We start from the raw sequence: 8862 nt of genomic DNA, 5'->3' as shown, positions 1-8862 counted from the left end.
CTTTTCTGTAACTCACCACTTGGCTGTTCTCTTTCCAAAAAAAAGACTGTTTTTGATGTAAAACACTAGTTGATTTCAGAATCTGGCTTTCTCCCTGTTAAACTTTCTCTTCACTTACCCTACCCAACCAGAAGTCTCTTTCCTAATGGAATTGCTGGAACCACTTACCCTCCATTAAGATGCTAACCTGTTGTGGAGAGGAGGGAAGAAAGAGAGATGTCTAAGTGAGTAAATAGACTCAGACGGAATGAAAGATTGTGGAGACATTCCCGTTCTATGAGTGATTTTTGGGGTTAGGGAATGGTAGGCAGGGAGGAGCGAGGGGGATTAGACCCCCAGAATCATATTTTCACCCTGTTCTCCCAAAGCAAGGAATAACTAAGCTAGCTGTTTAGTGAAATTAGAATCACATTTGGTTTTAATTTAATCTTTACTTTCACACTTTTGGATCGGCACCAAGATTGAAAGTCACTGTAACATGAGTCCATGTGTTTTTTTTAAGTTTTAAGTTTTGAGATGATTAAGTCCACTTTAGACTTTTATAAAAATTAAAAGTTTTAAATGAAGTACAAATGATCTCACCACCTCAATATAGCAGCTCATCTGGTGTCCTTGCTTCTGTGTGTGTTTAAGCATATCACCTAAATACGGGTATCTGTTCTGATTCTGGAATAGAGTTGGGCTTGGACGGCTCTACAAGGGATGGATAGGTGGAGAGTGGGGTGGGGGACACTGAGAGCAGATGCCAAGGAGTTCAGTCTTATATTAAGGGAGGCAGTGTGGTGGAAATATTGTGGACTTTGGAGTCAAAAGACATGGCTCATAGCCTGACTCAATCATTTACCTACCTGACTTTACCATTTGGATAAGTCAAGTAACTACTGTGAACTTAGACCTTCTCTTCTCTCAAGGGGACAAAAGACAACTAATTTGCAGAAAGGGTTAAAGGTAATGTGTAAAAAGCATGTTAGCTATTATTATAACATATAATTTTCCCATAGTTATCGTTCAGTTGAACTATGTAGCCAATTTGCTGTCTTTCTTGTGTCACCTAGCTGTATTGTTAAATGTACACCGCACCCTTTTCTGTCAACTTTTGTGCCTTTGAGTAGCATTCTGGTATCTCAGATCAAGAGGCTAAAATAAATTTTCTTTCTAAAAGTAGTAGGAAGCACATTCTTTGCCCTGACAGGAAGCAGCTGCATAGAAGAATGAGAGCAACAGCAATGACATTTCTTTCCACATAGTTAAGCACTTTCCCTGCCTTAGAGCAGAGTTTCTCAGCTTCAGCGCTAACGGCACATCAGACCAGATAACTCTGTTGTGTTGGATTGTCCTGTGCTTTGTGGGATCTATAGCAGCATCCCTGGCCTCTCCCCACTGGATGCCGGTTGCCGGTTGCAGCCTCTCCATCCTAATGCGCTCACATTGGGACACCAAAAACGTCTCCAGACATTGCCAAATATCTTCTGGCAGGCAAAATCGGCCCCTAATGACAACAACTGCCTAATAGCATTTAACCCTCACAGCAAACAAATAAGGTTGGAATAAACATTATTCCCATTTACAGAAGAGGAGACTGAGGGTGCTAGCAGGTAGATGACATAATGGAATAGGACTCAGACCCGCCTATAATTGTTCCACCGACAAAGGGCTCTGAGAACTGGAGAGGAGTTACTAGAGCATCTACTGTTTCATCTATAGAGCCCTGAGCAGAGGCAGGGAGGGCAAGGTGGCTGCTTCCAGGGAAAGGCAGCTGCTTCCAAGATCACTGCCTTCCCATGTTCAGCAGTGGAACCGGACTTTTGAGCTGCCATGGGGCAGCCAGGAACGTGGAGGACAGACCAAGGGAGAATGGTGCTCCTAACGCAAGAGAAGAAAAGACTCCAAGGAGAGAGTTACCAACTATGTTGGCGCTGCTAATCACCTGCAAGAGGTCAGCTCAGCCGGGGAAAGCTGCCAGTGGGGAGGTCCTAGAGGACCCTAAAGAGAGTTGGTCAAGTGGTTCAAACTACTAACTTACAGTAATGTATTATGAAATCCATGTTACATGTTATTATTTTTTAGATTAAAGATTGCATATGAGGGCCATGTTTATACTATTAAATGCATTTCTAATTAAAAATATGGTAGCATCTCATGAGGAGTGTTCTACAAAGAAGATCATGGGTTTCAGGCCCTCCTCTTTTGGAACAAGTTTGAAAGCCTCGGAACTGTGACTTAGTTGATGAAGAAGATCGACAGCTGCCTGAGGGAAGGGGTTCAGATGAACTGGTCTTTCCTTTCCATGCTAAAAGGGGCACAGCCATCACTATCAAATCTTCAGAACCAAAAATCAGGATGTGAAGTCCTAATGTAAACCAATGTCCATAAATGATCCGCCAGAACAGAAGATTGAAAACCAGAACTGCCCTGGAAAATTCAAAATGTGAGAGGGCTGAGGCCCACGTTTCATAAATGAAGGGGCAGGATTGTTAACTCGGGCCCATTATAAAATACTATGTGATGGTAAAATGCTTGTTTCTGCCTTACTAAATCTTGAGGCAACTTCCTTTCTGATTGCATGAATAAACTTGCAACTGCAACTGCATGAGCTTTGTGATACAAACTTTCCCTTGCAATAAATATTATAAAGTGGATTTAGGATAGAAATTCAGAAGAGAAACCCTTGACCTTGGGTCGGCTGCAGAATGCTGTCAAGAACAGAGTTCATCTGCAGTAACACTGTCAGCATTACAATTAGTAACTTCACATGGTCCTAAGTGATTCCCTGGGAGTATTTCCCTGCCTTTGCTATTTTTTACCAAATTTTGACTCTGAAAATCTCTGTTTCCTCAAAGGACTAGAAAGTAATGTTCTGTCTGGGGAAAGAAGGACATTTAAAATGTTTATCTATTGCTAACACTTCACCAACTCTTCCAGTTGGAATAGCTTGAAGTAAACAACACTAGGGAACCTGTCCCCCAGAATTTTCCTGTCCTGTCTCCATCATCACCCCTCCTTCCTCATTTTGTTTCCAATATTTGGTATTGGTGTAACAATATTGGGTACACAGTTTGCAACGTGCGTTGGCATTCAGGATTTCCTGCAGGTCAGGAGACCTGGGCCAACTCCTTCAGCTAAGGCTGCCAGTACCCTCAAAGTGAAGTGGGGAAAGGCAAAAAGAAAGTTGCAAAAATTATGATACAGTTAAAACATTTGGCCAGGCGTGTTGGCTCATGCCTGTAATCCCAACCCTTTAGGTTCACTCGAGGTCAGGAGTTCAAGACCAGCCTGGCCAACATGGTGAAACCCCATCTCTACTAAAAATACAAAAATAAGCTGGGAATGGTGGTACACGCCTGTAATGCCAGTCCCTCAGGAGACCCAGGGAGGAGAATGACTTGAACCCAGGAGGTGGAGGTTACAGTGAGTCAAGACTGCACCACTGCACTCCAGCCAGGGCAACAGAGCAAGACTCCATCTCAAAAAGTATATATATACTTAACAAATTATTACTTTTAACATACATATACTAATGCAATACAATGCAATTATATTACACTGATGTATGAACATGTTTGTGTGTGTATAATTTTTTTAAAATCTAAATTTGAGACAATTTGTGAATATGAGGTCAAAAGGCCTCCTTCTGTCTCCCCAGCTACTCTTGCACCACCTTACCTTACTCACATCTATAGAACTGGGCTTTTCACAATAACTCCGCAACTGTATGAGCAGTTATTCACATCTATAGAACTTTACTTTTCACAATAACTCTGCATGCATAAAAATAATGTATAGAATTAGTATTATTTCCACTCGATATAGAAGGAAACCAAGGCCTAGAAGGTTACCTTCTAGCTTTGTGCCTAAGATCACAAAGCTGAGTGGCTGAGCAAGTGAATCAAACTTAACCTTTGCATTCCAAATTCAGCATTCTTTCCACCACGGGGCCTTGTCTTAGTCCATTTTTGTGCTGCTATAACAGAATATCATGGACTGGGTAACTTACAGAGAAAATTCTACCGTTCTAGAGGCAGGAAAGTCCAAGGTTAAGGGGCTGCATCTGGTGAGGGTCTTCATGCTGCATCATACCGTGGTGGAAGGCAGAGGGTGAGAGAGGACCAGAAAAAGAGAACAAGAGAGCCGAACTTATCTTTTTATCAGGAACCCACTCCCACAGCAACTAACCGACTCCATTAATCCACTCATGAGAGCAGAGCCCTAATGACCTAATCACCTCTTAAAGGTCCTCCCTCTCAACACTGTTGCACTGGGGATTAAGTTCCCAACACATGAGCTTTGGTGAACACATTAAAACCATATCAGACCTCATGTCACCTCTTCCAAAATGCTTTCCCCAAATAATGAGAATTAACTATGATCCTCATCGTCAGAAAGATGCAAATACCCACCAGTCCATAATTTAAAAGTAAACATGTGCTAAACTGCATGGTACTCGGGGAAAATCAAACGGGGTTGGGGGGTGGAGAACAGATTTAATTTCAACCCCAGAAGCCTCAAGGTAAGTAACCCCTTTCTATTCTACACTTCATAAGCTCTATACTCTTGGGTATAGGGTCTCCCAGGTAATCTGAGCTCAGTAAGAATTCACTGGCTGGGTGCAGTGGCTCACGCCTGTAATCTCATCATTTTGGGAGACCAGGGCAGGTGGATCATAAGGTCAGGAGTTCGAGACCAGCCTGACCAACATGGTGAAACCCCATCTCTACTAAAAATACAAAAATTAGCTGGGCATGGTGGCAGGCACCTGTCATCCTAGCTATTCAGGAGGCTGAGGCAGGAGAATCGCTTGAACACAGGAGGCAGAGGTTGCAGTGAGCCGAGATAGTGCCACTGCACTCTAGCCTGGGTGACACAGCAAGACTCTGTTTCAAAAAATTTTTTTAAAAAAAGGATTTATTTATCCAGCTAATATTTATAACGCTGATGGTAGGCTGAGTGCTGAACAACAGGCTGGAGATCTAAAAGCAACTCAGGAATTCTCTCTGGCCTAAAGGTACTGCTGGCTCAAAGTAGAGACAAAGCAGAAGGCAGCAGGTACTATCAAGACACATTGGGCCATTGGGTAGCAATTTAAAGGCAAGGCCAACAATAAAATAAGATTAAGTGTCCGGCAATAAGAAACTGTTTAAAAATAAAATCATCCATAAGAGGGAATTCTATGTACATACTTGTAGAATGCCATGTCTTTATTTTAAAATATGAACCAACATATTTTTAAATGTACCACAGGTTGGAAATGGCATATAGAATATGCTCTCTATGCAGATCTGTAACACAGATAATCTAAATACAGAAAGAAATGAACCAAAACATTAGCAGAGGTTGTCTCTGAGTAGTGAGATTATGCATGGTTTTAGTGGATTTCTTATTTGAGCTTATCTATACTTTCTAATGTTAATAAATAACATGTTTCATATTTGAAATAAGTGAAAACCCAGGAAAGGTCATTTTACCTATATCTACAAAAAATCTCACAAATCATGGAGGAATGCTTGTTACAGTGTCTGGCAAAAAGAAGCAGTAAAGAAATTGGGGAAAGAATATACTGTCTACTTTGTATTAAGAAGAGGGAATAAGGCCAGGCGCGGTGGCTCAAGCCTGTAATCCCAGCACTTTGGGAGGCCGAGGCGGGCGGATCTCGAGGTCAGGAGATCGAGACCATCCTGGCTAACACGGTGAAACCCCATCTCTACTAAAAATACAAAAAACTAGCCGGGCGAGGTGGCGGGCGCCTGTAGTCCCAGCTACTCGGGAGGCTGAGGCAGGAGAATGGCGGGAACCCGGGAGGCGGAGCTTGCAGTGAGCTGAGATCCGGCCACTGCACTCCAGCCTGGGCGACAGAGTGAGACTCCGTCTCAAAAAAAAAAAAAAGAAGAGGGAATAAAATCTTGAAGACCAGAAGACAACCCACTGAAATGTGATGGGTGTTGTCTTAGGGGAGTGATTTTTTATCTCTTATTTTTTCTTGCATTTTTTCGTTTTCTGCAACAGTACTGGAAATTAAACATTAAGTGATTAAGCAGAAACAACTTGAACTATAGGAGTAAGGAAAAGGTTACCATGGATGTTTGTGTTTCTGGGAAGAGGAATGAGCCACCCAAGAGTGGAGAATATTTTTGCCTTGACTCCCACAAAAAGTGAGTGTTACCACCCCCCAAAAAAAGTTAAATGCCCTCCCTATTGCAAGAGAACACCAAAAATGCTATTTTTAAATGATCTTGGCAAAGTCAAGTGGCTTAAGAATGCACAGGTACAGAACAAGTCAGGCAGGGCAGAGAGACAGCTGTATAAACAGTCATTGGTATTCAACAGCCAAGGCAAGGAGGTGCATTTAGAAAAGTATGGTAAATGAATCCATGCCTTCCAAATAAGCATTGGTTAAAACTTAGTAGCTGAGATCAGCCTGGGCAACAAAGCAAGACCCTTTCTCTAAAAATAAATAAATAAATAAACCTTAGTACTTAAAGATTGTATGTTTAACAAACCTAAACTCAAAGTCTAAGAACTTTCTGGAATCAGTATTTAAAACTGTTATTAGGCAAAGACATCCTAATGATACATGGTCTGAGACAAAGTGGGATCTGCCAGCATGTCCCCCAAACTGGCAATGTGAGTAATCCAGGCTGTTCTAGAACCAGTTTTTGGAGGGGTCGTTTGTTCCTTGGTGAGGGGCAAGTGGAGATGGTGCATCTTTTAAACATTAACAATTTTCAACAAAATTTTTGTCAGCTTCATAACGTCCTCAAATTAAAGAACCACTTCAGGGATAGTTATAGTTGCTTTACTTAGGTGGACTTTGCCTAATATTTACTGCTCAAATTCTAATGCCAAATTGAGCAAAGCCGAATAATGATAAGAGCTACTATCTATTAAGTTTTTACTTTGTGCCAATCCCTTTACACACATGATCTCATTTTATTCCCAAAGCAATTCAATGAGGAAGGTAAAATTATAACTCTTATTTTAATAAACTGAGGCTTTAAAGATGATATACTTTTCTCAAAATTACTCAACTAATAAGTGAGAAAACTGGAACTTTAATCCAAACCTCTATGAGGCCAACACCTACACTGAACCACCAAACTACGCTATCAGACATTTTTTTAAATCTGTAACTCCCTACAGGATTTAGTTTTAAAATTACTTCTGTCCGAATACACTATGTTACATGTGATTTATTTCTATCATTGGGAAAAAATTTAAATCAATACAGAAGAATGTTATCTATCACATTATGGGCATATATTAATGTTTAAGGCACGTTCTAAGCACTTTTAAAAAATTAGCTCATTTAATCATCATAATAATCATATAAAATCCTAGTGTTATCCCTATTTACAGATGAGAAAACTGAGGCCATAGAAGTTAAATAACATCAAAATCGTTTAGAAAAAGGCAGTCAGGATTTGACCCTAGGTCTGTTTGATTCCAGAGTTTATGCTCTTAACAAATGCTCTACAGCTGTATTTATATAGCAATATACATGTAAATAAGGATGTAAGCAAAGATAATACCCTCTGGCCGAGTTGTGAAAATGTTTTCTCACCCCACTATTAAATTAAATATTTTACAGGGAACACATCAATGGTTCACTAATATCCATCCATCTTTCCAAGATGTAATATAGGTGGAAGGCCCATGCAAGGAACTGCTGTGTTTCTGTGGGTTTTTTTCAATAGCTTATTCAAGCTCCAATCATTAACAATATCCTAATAATCACATGGTGACATTTCTTTGGATCAATAGATGTAGATCTAACATTCTTTCTGAATTGCTGTGTAACATGCCATAGTATAGGTGTTACACATATATTTTTATATAATGGCATTTTTATGTCTAGAAGATCAATTTCCAGAAGTCGAAACTGATAGCATACTGTCACCAAATCCCAATACATGAACTTTGGGGACCGTTCAAACAACAGCTGACTTCCTGACTACTCTCCAACCTGGTGACAGAGTTTTTCTCTCAAAAAACTGTGTTCATCTATTCCTCTCACTAAAAACTTTTTTTTGTTTTGTTTTGTTTTGCCTTGCATTGTTGATGTTATCAGAAAGATAAGCATGTTAAAAGAAATGAAAATAAGAAATCATATATTTCATTTTATTAAAGTGAAAAAACAAAATTACGTCAACCTTAGGGAGTCATTTCAGAGTGCAAAAGACCCGTCAGTAGGAGGAAAACCCCAGCGGGGGGAGGCGGTGCACACCTGGAATCCCAGCTCCTCAGGCTGAAGCAGGAGGATCCCTTGAGCTCAGGAGTTCAAGACCAGCTTGGGAAGCATAGGAAGATCTAAAAAGAAGTCTCTAAAAACAAAATAAAGGAAAAAGCCTTGAGCTACACCACAGGAGCCAATGAGCACTGAGAAACAGAATTCTGCTCACTCAGATCTTTCTACACTTGTGTAAGCATTTTGGAGGTCTAGGCCAAATGTCAATGGTTCTGTCTCTTCAGCTTACTGGACATGCCATGAAAACTTCTTCAAATGACTCTTTAAATTTCTGTTATCTTGGGAGCTCTATCACACCATGACAAGTCTTAAGCTTCTGTAATTAAAAATAAATAAAAATTGTAAAATTTTTATTTTACATAAACCATACAAAGAACCATAATATTTTAAAGCTAAAAGGAAATTTAAACTGTCATCTCGATACCATTTCACGCATCAGAATATCAAAACTCTGAAATACGAATAATACACACTTCTGGCAAAGATGCAGGGAAATGAACGCTCAAATGTTACTGGCAGAAATGTAAATTGTTGCACCATTTTGAAAATGAACCTGGTGATATCTTTTAATATTAAAAATATGCATTATCTTTCATCCAGCATTTCCACTTCTGGAAATTGAT

This window comes from Macaca mulatta, chromosome 5, assembly GCF_049350105.2.
Source record: "Macaca mulatta isolate MMU2019108-1 chromosome 5, T2T-MMU8v2.0, whole genome shotgun sequence".
In the NCBI taxonomy this organism is placed as follows: Eukaryota; Metazoa; Chordata; class Mammalia; order Primates; family Cercopithecidae; genus Macaca; species Macaca mulatta.
Note: the sequence above shows the minus strand (reverse complement) of the source record.